An 8,585-nucleotide genomic window follows, 5' to 3' on the forward strand; every position below is an offset into this window, starting at 1 on the left:
GCGTGACTAGGAGAGAGACCCCTGCGTGACTAGGAGAGAGCCCTGCGTGACTAGGGAGAGAGCCCTGCGTGACTAGGGGAGAGAGCCCTGCGTGACTAGGGGAGAGAGCCCTGCGTGACTAGGGAGAGAGCCCTGCGTGACTAGGGGAGAGAGCCCTGCGTGACTAGGGAGAGAGCCCTGCGTGACTAGGGAGAGAGCCCTGCGTGACTAGGAGAGAGACCCTGCGTGACTAGGGGAGAGAGCCCTGCGTAACTAGGAGAGAGCCCTGCGTGACTAGGGAGAGGGCCCTGCGTGACTAGGAGAGAGCCCTGCGTGACTAGGGAGAGAGCCCTGCGTGACTAGGAGAGAGCCCTGCGTGACTGAGGAGAGAGCCCTGCGTGACTAGGGGAGAGAGCCCTGCGTGACTAGGGGAGAGAGCCCTGCGTGACTAGGGGAGAACCCTGCGTGACTAGGGGAGAGAACCCTGCGTGACTAGGAGAGAGCCCTGCGTGACTAGGGGAGAGAACCCTGCGTGACTAGGGAGAGAACCCTGCGTGACTAGGGAGAGAGCCCTGCGTGACTAGGGGAGAGCCCTGCGTGACTAGGGGAGAGAGCCCTGCGTGACTAGGGGAGAGAGCCCTGCGTAACTAGGAGAGAGAACCCTGCGTGACTAGGGGAGAGAACCCTGCGTGACTAGGGGAGAGAACCCTGCGTGACTAGGGGAGAGAGCCCTGCGTGACTAGGGGAGAGAGCCCTGCGTGACTAGGAGTGACTAGGGGAGAGAACCCTGCGTGACTAGGGGAGAGAGCCCTGCGTGACTAGGAGTGACTAGGGAGAGAACCCTGCGTGACTAGGGGAGAGAACCCTGCGTGACTAGGGGAGAGAGCCCTGCGTGACTAGGAGTGACTAGGGAGAGAGCCCTGCGTGACTAAGGGAGAGAACCCTGCGTGACTAGGGGAGAGAACCCTGCGAGAGAACCCTGCGTGACTAGGGGAGAGAGCCCTGCGTGACTAGGGGAGAGAGCCCTGCGAGAGAGCCCTGCGTGACTAGGGGAGAGAACCCTGCGTGACAAGGAGTGACTAGGGGAGAGAGCCCTGCGTGACTAGGGGAAAGAACCCTGCGTGACTAGGGGAGAGAACCCTGCGTGACTAGGAGAGAGAGCCCTGCGTGACTAGGAGAGAGCCCTGCGTGACTAGGAGTGACTAGGGGAGAGAACCCTGCGTGACTAGGGGAGAGAACCCTGCGTGACTAGGGGAGAGCCCTGCGTGACTAGGAGAGAACCCTGCGTGACTAGGAGAGAACCCTGCGTGACTAGGAGAGAGAACCCTGCGTGACTAGGGGAGTGACTAGGGGAGAGAGCCCTGCGTGACTAGGGGAGAGAGCCCTGCGTGACTAGGAGTGACTAGGAGTGACTAGGGGAGAACCCTGCGTGACTAGGGGAGAGAACCCTGCGTGACCAGGGGAGAGTCAGTTGCAACTGTCCCCCCCCCCAAAAGCCATCTTAAAACTAGTGATGCTAGCCTAACACATTAGCTTTAACACGTGGTACTGAAGTCTGTTAAGAGCTAAGACACTGTACATTCAAACTATATCATGATGAAGATATATACTTAAACAGTTTAGACAGTATGACAAAACATCTGCTCGTAAAAAAAGGTACTTTTTCACCTTGAATTTCAGTTCTCCCATAAGGAACGATGACATGTGGCTGTTAACGTCCAGACGGATGAGGGGGCCTACTGAGCGTGTGCATTAGGAGTTTCATGACTCTAGCTCATTCCTGATTGGAGAAATCAGCAATGTTGCAACTGCCACACGTTGCAACCGTCCCCACTCTCCCCTATCACAGAGCTGCTGTTTCTGTCTCACATGGGGAACAGCAGATGCCCACTGAAGGTGGTGTGGTGATTGAAGTTATCATACGCCAAAGTGGTAGCTGGCAGACACACAAACACGACGTCTCCCACCTCCAGTAACAAGTTCTTCACCAACCAGGCGCCTGAAGCACGGTGCCGTCTCCTTCTGCACCGACTGTCCACTCAAAGTTGTACGCTCCTCTCACCGGGGGCAGTGAACACACCTGTTGGACGTTTGTTTTTGTCATTTTAAATGGAAAAGAAAAAAACACCATCCTAAGTATTAGGAGCAGTGGACAGCTACATACAGGGCCACTTTGACATGTGGGTGACCTGGGATTGATCCGCCATCCGCCAAATGTGGTTCTGGGGCAACCATTTTACCTCCGGGCCACAAGCCACCCAAAATGTTCAACATCAGTCAGCATCCACTAAAAGTTCTGTTGTTGCTGCTGACAGACTCAGATTATTATTCTAAGTGTCTGACAACATTATGAAAGGATCCCTACAGAGATAGACCTTTTAGTTAAAGAGGAAGATCCTTTTAGTTTAACATGAAACAGCCCCGAAATCACCATCACCAAACTCCACCAGACTCCATGTAAATAATCAGGACTTTTAGCGTGTATAGAGCTAGCATATCTCCACCAGACTCCATGTAAATAATCAGGACTTTTAGCGTGTATAGAGCCAGCATATCTCCACCAGACTCCATGTAAATAATCAGGACTTTTAGCGTGTATAGAGCCAGCATATTTCCACCAGACTCCATGTAAATAATCAGGACTTTTATCAACGTAAAACACACTTCATTCAAAGTGGACAGAAACTAAATAAAACTATCAAAAGCCGTCTTGGTTCATCTTTTCCACTGTTCCAACAATCACCACTCTGGTTTGGCTGAAATAAACCCTTAATTCACCCATTTACATGTGGAGATATGCTGGCTCTATACACGCTAAAAAGTCCTGATTATTTACATGGAGTCTGGTGGAAATATGCTGGCTCTATACACGCTAAAAGTCCTGATTATTTACATGGAGTCTGGTGGAGATATGCTGGCTCTAGTGAGAGAGAGACAGAGAGAGAGAGAGTGAAAGAGAGAGAGAGACAGAGACAGAGAGAGAGAGAGAGAGAGAGACAGAGAGAGAGAGAGAGAGAGAGAGAGACACATATATATTATCAGCATATATTACACATATATATATCACATATATATATCGATTGTCTACATATATATTTATCACATACTACATATTATTATGCTAGCACGTTATATATATATATATATACGTTATTATATATATATATTTACATGATACATATATTATTAGTATATATATATATATATATATATATATATAATTTCTAGTATATATATATCATATCATATATTATGCATATATTACATATATTAATAAGTATATTTATATGTATATTATTAGTATATATTATTCAATATATATATATATATTACTACACATATATGATATATATATATTAATAAGAATATATATAATAAGTTTATATATATATATAATCTAAGAGATATATATATATATATATATATACTAAGTATATTTACATATATATATAATATATATTTATATATATATTTATATATAGTATATACGCATTATATATATCATATATATATATCTGAGAGAGACAGAGAGAGAGAGAGAGAGACAGACAGAGAGAGAGACAGAGAGAGGCAGAGAAAGACAGAGAGAGAGAGAGACAGAGAGAGAGACAGAGAGAGACAGAGAGAGAGACAGAGAGAGAGAGAGACAGAGAGAGAGACAGACAGAGAGAGAGAGAGAGACAGACAGAGCAGAGAGAGAGAGAGAGAGAGACAGACAGAGAGAGAGAGAGAGACAGAATGCAGCAGAGTAACTAAAGTAACTAGTAACTAAAGCTGTAACAGATGAATGTAGCGGAGTAACTAAAGTAACTAGTAATTAAAGTAACTAGTAACCAAAGCTGTAACAGATGAATGTAGCGGAGTAACTAAAGTAACTAGTAACTAAGGTAACTAGTAACTAAAGCTGTAACAGATGAATGTAGTGGAGTAACTAAAGTAACTAGTAACTAAAGCTGGAACAGATGAATGTAGCGGAGTAACTAAAGTAACTAGTAACTAAAGCTGAACGGATGAATGTAGCGGAGTAACTAAAGTAACTATAACTCAAAGCTGAAACAGATGAATGTAGTGGAGTAACTAAAGTAACTAGTAACTAAAGCTGGAACAGATGAATGTGAGTGGAGTAACTAAAGTAACTAGTAACTAAAGCTGGAACAGATGAATGTAGTGGAGTAACTAAAGTAACTAGTAACTAAAGTAACTAGTAACTAAAGCTGTAACAGATGAATGTAGCGGAGTAACTAAAGTAACTAGTAGTTGCTGCTAACAGATGAATGTAGCGGAGTAACTAAAGTAACTAGTAACTAAAGCTGTAACAGATGAATGTAGTGGAGTAAAAGTACAATATTTCTCTCTGAAATGTAGCGGAGTAGAAGTAGAAAGTGGCATGAAAAGATTCAAGTAAAGTACAAGTACCTCAACATTTGGACTGAAGTACAGTACTGAGTAAATGTACTTAGTTACATTCCATCACTGTTTATGCCTCGCAGTGGAACAGGTGTTTAGGAAATGATCAGAGAACAATACCTAGCTGTTGCTGCTTCAGCTTGTCCACCTCCGTCTTCAGCTGTGCTGCTTGTTCTGCAAAACCAGAGAAATAACTGTGAACTTCACTTTGTTTGGACATTGCCTAGAGCTGCAAAGATTACTGGATTAAGGCGTTTTCCATTACATGGTACCTGCTCGACTCACTCTCGACTCTGACAGCGCCTCGACTCGACTCTACGCGCCTCGCCACACTGTGCGTCCCGTTATCCGTTGCAGATGTTAGTACCGCCAGCGTGGCTGGTCGTTATACGCCGGCTCGACGCAAACACCAGCTCACAGGAGCATAAACATCAGGCCACTTGAGCTTGTTTTCCAGTTCTGTGGAGGCTCCACGAGGCTTTCTCCGTAGCTCGATGCAGCGGCCTGATGTTTATACTTGTGTGCTGGTGCGTGCTGCCGAGCCGGCCACGCAGTGTGGTGCACGTGGCTACGGAGAAAGCTCTGCCTGGAGCCTCCGAGGACTGGAAAACAAGCGGCGCCGCAGGAAACTGCCGTGACCTCACGCGGACCCAGAACGTGGAAGGTGTGTTGTTGTCAGAAGACACGCTTAGTTTCTAATGAAGCTGGAGGCAGCAGAAATAAACACAGCTGGATAAACTGTTTAAACATAGCAGGTTTGTTCAGGACGCCCGTCTGTCGCTCACGTCACCTTCGGCTCGCCTCAGCTCGCTGGGAACCTCGACTCAGGTGGTACTACAAGTACCTGTTAGCAGGTACCAGGGACTTTATTTCAGTAATGGAAAACCAAAAAGGCGAGTAGAGGCGAGCAGGTACCACGTGATGGAAAAGCGCCATATGTTATCAACTATTACATTAATCTCCCACTATTTTGGAAACACTGATCCATATTTTTCACAATTTTCTAACATTTTAGAGATCAAACAGCTAATCCGTCCATCCAGAAAATAATCCACCAATTATTCCACCATGAATCTGTAGTTGTAGCCCTGCTTTGCTCCAATACATAGAAAAATACTACCTTGAGTCTGCAACCTCATGTCCGCCTTCAGTTGAACCAACGAGGCGGTCATCTCTCTCAGCGCAGCGTAGACGTCTTGGCGGAAAAGTCTTCTTACATTCAGCACTTTCATTAGCGGAGATGGCGCCGAGCAGCAGTACAAGCCACAGAGATCTTCATTCTCACACTGGCAGCTTACTGTTGAACTGTGCCGTCTGTAAACCTGTGTGAGCTTTATATAGAAGCCTACAGCAACAACAAAAGGTGTGTGTGAACCCAGATCAATAGCATTTCACATGATGTATGGTGAAATGTCAGTATGAAGAACAAAAGATGGGAACCAGCTTATTTTAATGTTACACTTATTTCCCTGTACAAGCAGAATATGATGCATATGAATACATTTTTTTAAGGGTAACTTCTGTATTTTTTCAAACCTTATTTCCCCATGTTTTTGTGCCTGTGATGGTCAACAACATGTTTTCATGCAATTGGGGGAACGTTGGGGAAACGTATGACGAGCCTCATGTCCTCTGGCCTTTGCCATAACGTGCAACGTAACGCATGAGCTATGCCTCATGTGCGCACACTCACATATAAAAAAAAATGCATTGAGGCTGGCGACACCAAGTCCTCCTGGAGCTGTTCCTGTAGTCATTAGTTTAACTTTCAATAACTTGGTAAACAGAGGCAGTCAGAGAACAGCTACAGGCAGGGTGGTACCAAGATAACCTCATCAGGGACCTCCAAACGCTCCAGATAGGTCAGTCACTCACACGCTAATGTGAAAGAGATGTTACAGTTAGCTTATATCATCACAGGTAACAAGCTAACCATCGCTAAGTGTTGTGCTAACGCTGGGAACAGGATCATTGTATCTTTATAGTTGTATCATATGATGTGACAGACTCAGGTTCATATGTCAGCAGGTCAGAGGGCTAGAGGGATGTGTTAAGTAGCAGAAGATCACACAATACAATGTCCGATACCAAAATGTGGACATCTCTGATGGGCAGTGCAACTGGAAGCACCTGGCCAGTGTCCTGAGTCCTTCAGGCTGTCAACCCGCTCAGTCTGTCTCTCATCCAGCCGGCACCATGCTTCTGTAGAGTCGGCTTCGGCCTGGTTAATAGTTGTCATTCATTATAACGTCAACATCCTTCGTTTGTACTATTAAGTTGTCTTGGTTACTCCTCCGCTACTCCCTTTCCACCAAGGCAGAGCTGGTGCTGGTCTCGAGCCATGAGCCTAGTTTCAAATCATTTCTTTGTTTTTCGACCACCAAAAGCAGCAGCTCCGAACCAGTAAAAGTGGTTCTAAGTAGCACCAAATCATTGCTGGGCCAGAAGTAAAAACCTCTACGTAGCGGCTGGGGTCGGGTTACTCGTGACCAACAAGACGAACACAAACTTGTGACCGCCATTTTTGAAACAGCAGATAAACACAATGGAGGCGATCAGAACAAAAACAGCAGTGGTCAGAGGAGGAAACAAGTTTTGGATGCCGATGTAGGTCCGTAAAAGCCATGAACATCAATAGCAAACGTCTTTACGGGTCCGCCATTGAGTATGGTGTTGTGTGTTTTACGCCGCCGCGCATAATGCTGCTGGGAAAGAATGAGACGATATCAATGACGTGAGACCTGGCGTGCGGCCGGTTTCAGCCTGTGGGAAAAGCATAGCGATTCTTTGGAGGCCTATCAGTCGAGTCCAACTCCGAACCGGCACCAGCTTTCTGGCTCTGAGACCAGCACCTGGTTCTTGTTGGTCAGCGCTGGCCTGTGAGCCCAGGTGTGGTGCCAGGGAAGCGGTGGTAGTGCACGAAGGTAGCAGCGGTCTGGCTGCTCTTTATCTAAGGGACCAAAGTATTTAAGCAGTAGCTTGTGATCGCTGCAGTCGTAGCAGAAGACTCAGTTTTGGAACCCTTGTGTTGCTTGGATGAGTTTTTAATTATTTCTTTTTCTCCTGTTGTGTCTTCATGTTAGAAAGCGAGACTGAAGCAGACAACGTCCAGAGAATCTCATGAGGACATCGTACAGAGATGATATGTTACAACAGATTAACATTCTCTGTTTCTTCATCCTGCTATGATGTTGAAGTTCATTATCTGCTTTCAATAAGTTGGAACAAGAACAATAAAGAAATGCTCACAGATATAACTGCTATGATATATGTTTATTTGATTAAAATGACAGAAACAAGAGAGAATCAGAAGCATTAATGGTGCGTTCATTCCACCTGGGAATATCAGACCGCCCCCGTGATTACGTTGTCACTACCCGATGTGAGTCGCGCATGCGTCATTTTGCGACAAGTAGTCTACACGTTGCTAACGAGAGACTTCTGTACAAGTAGCCTACAAGATGCTAACGAGATACTTCTGTACAAGTAGCCTACAAGATGCTAACGAGACTTCTGTACAAGTAGCCTACAAGATGCTAACGAGAGACTTCTGTACAATGTAGCCTACAAGATGCTAACGAGAGACTTCTGTACAAGTAGCCTACAAGATGCTAACGAGAGACTTCTGTACAAGTAGCCCTACAAGATGCTAACGAGAGACTTCTGTACAAGTAGCCCTACAAGATGCTAACGAGAGACTTCTGTACAAGTAGCCTCCAAGATGCTAACGAGAGACTTCTGTACAAGTAGCCTAGCCGTTTTTGCTCTTCTTCAATGAAGGAATACTTTCTAATTCTGGATAAAACTTGCACGATAGCTACGCTCATCTCATCCGTAGCCCCCAGTCGCCTCGCTGCCTCAAAACCCGCCTCAAAACCAACGCTGATTGGTCGGTCGCTGGGCAAACGGCTCCAAATTTTCAATGTCTCAAGATGCCAGACTGATCTGCGAGTGGGAAAACTGGAGCTCATGAGATCAGGACGCTCTCACGAGGCTACATGAACGCACCGTAACCAGTTTATATTTGAAGGAAAAAAGATACCTGACTACAATTATTACTCTATTAATATTTAGATGCAGATGAAATCAGATCAAATCTCCATGAAGTGCTATATATGAAGACTTGTTTAAGACAACAAAACCTGCGTGACTCATCACAGAGCTGCTGCTTTCTGTCTCACATGGGGAACAGCAGATTC

The 8,585-nt window shown here is 45.6% G+C and overlaps 1 pseudogene; it reads right to left on the reverse strand.

Annotated features, from left to right (window-relative positions):
* Positions 1 to 1,530: 1,530 nt before the first annotated feature.
* Positions 1,531 to 8,585, reverse strand: part of LOC144513804 (uncharacterized) — a 7,166-nt pseudogene continuing 111 nt past the window's right edge.

This window comes from Sander vitreus, unplaced genomic scaffold (assembly GCF_031162955.1).
Source record: "Sander vitreus isolate 19-12246 unplaced genomic scaffold, sanVit1 ctg348_0, whole genome shotgun sequence".
In the NCBI taxonomy this organism is placed as follows: Eukaryota; Metazoa; Chordata; class Actinopteri; order Perciformes; family Percidae; genus Sander; species Sander vitreus.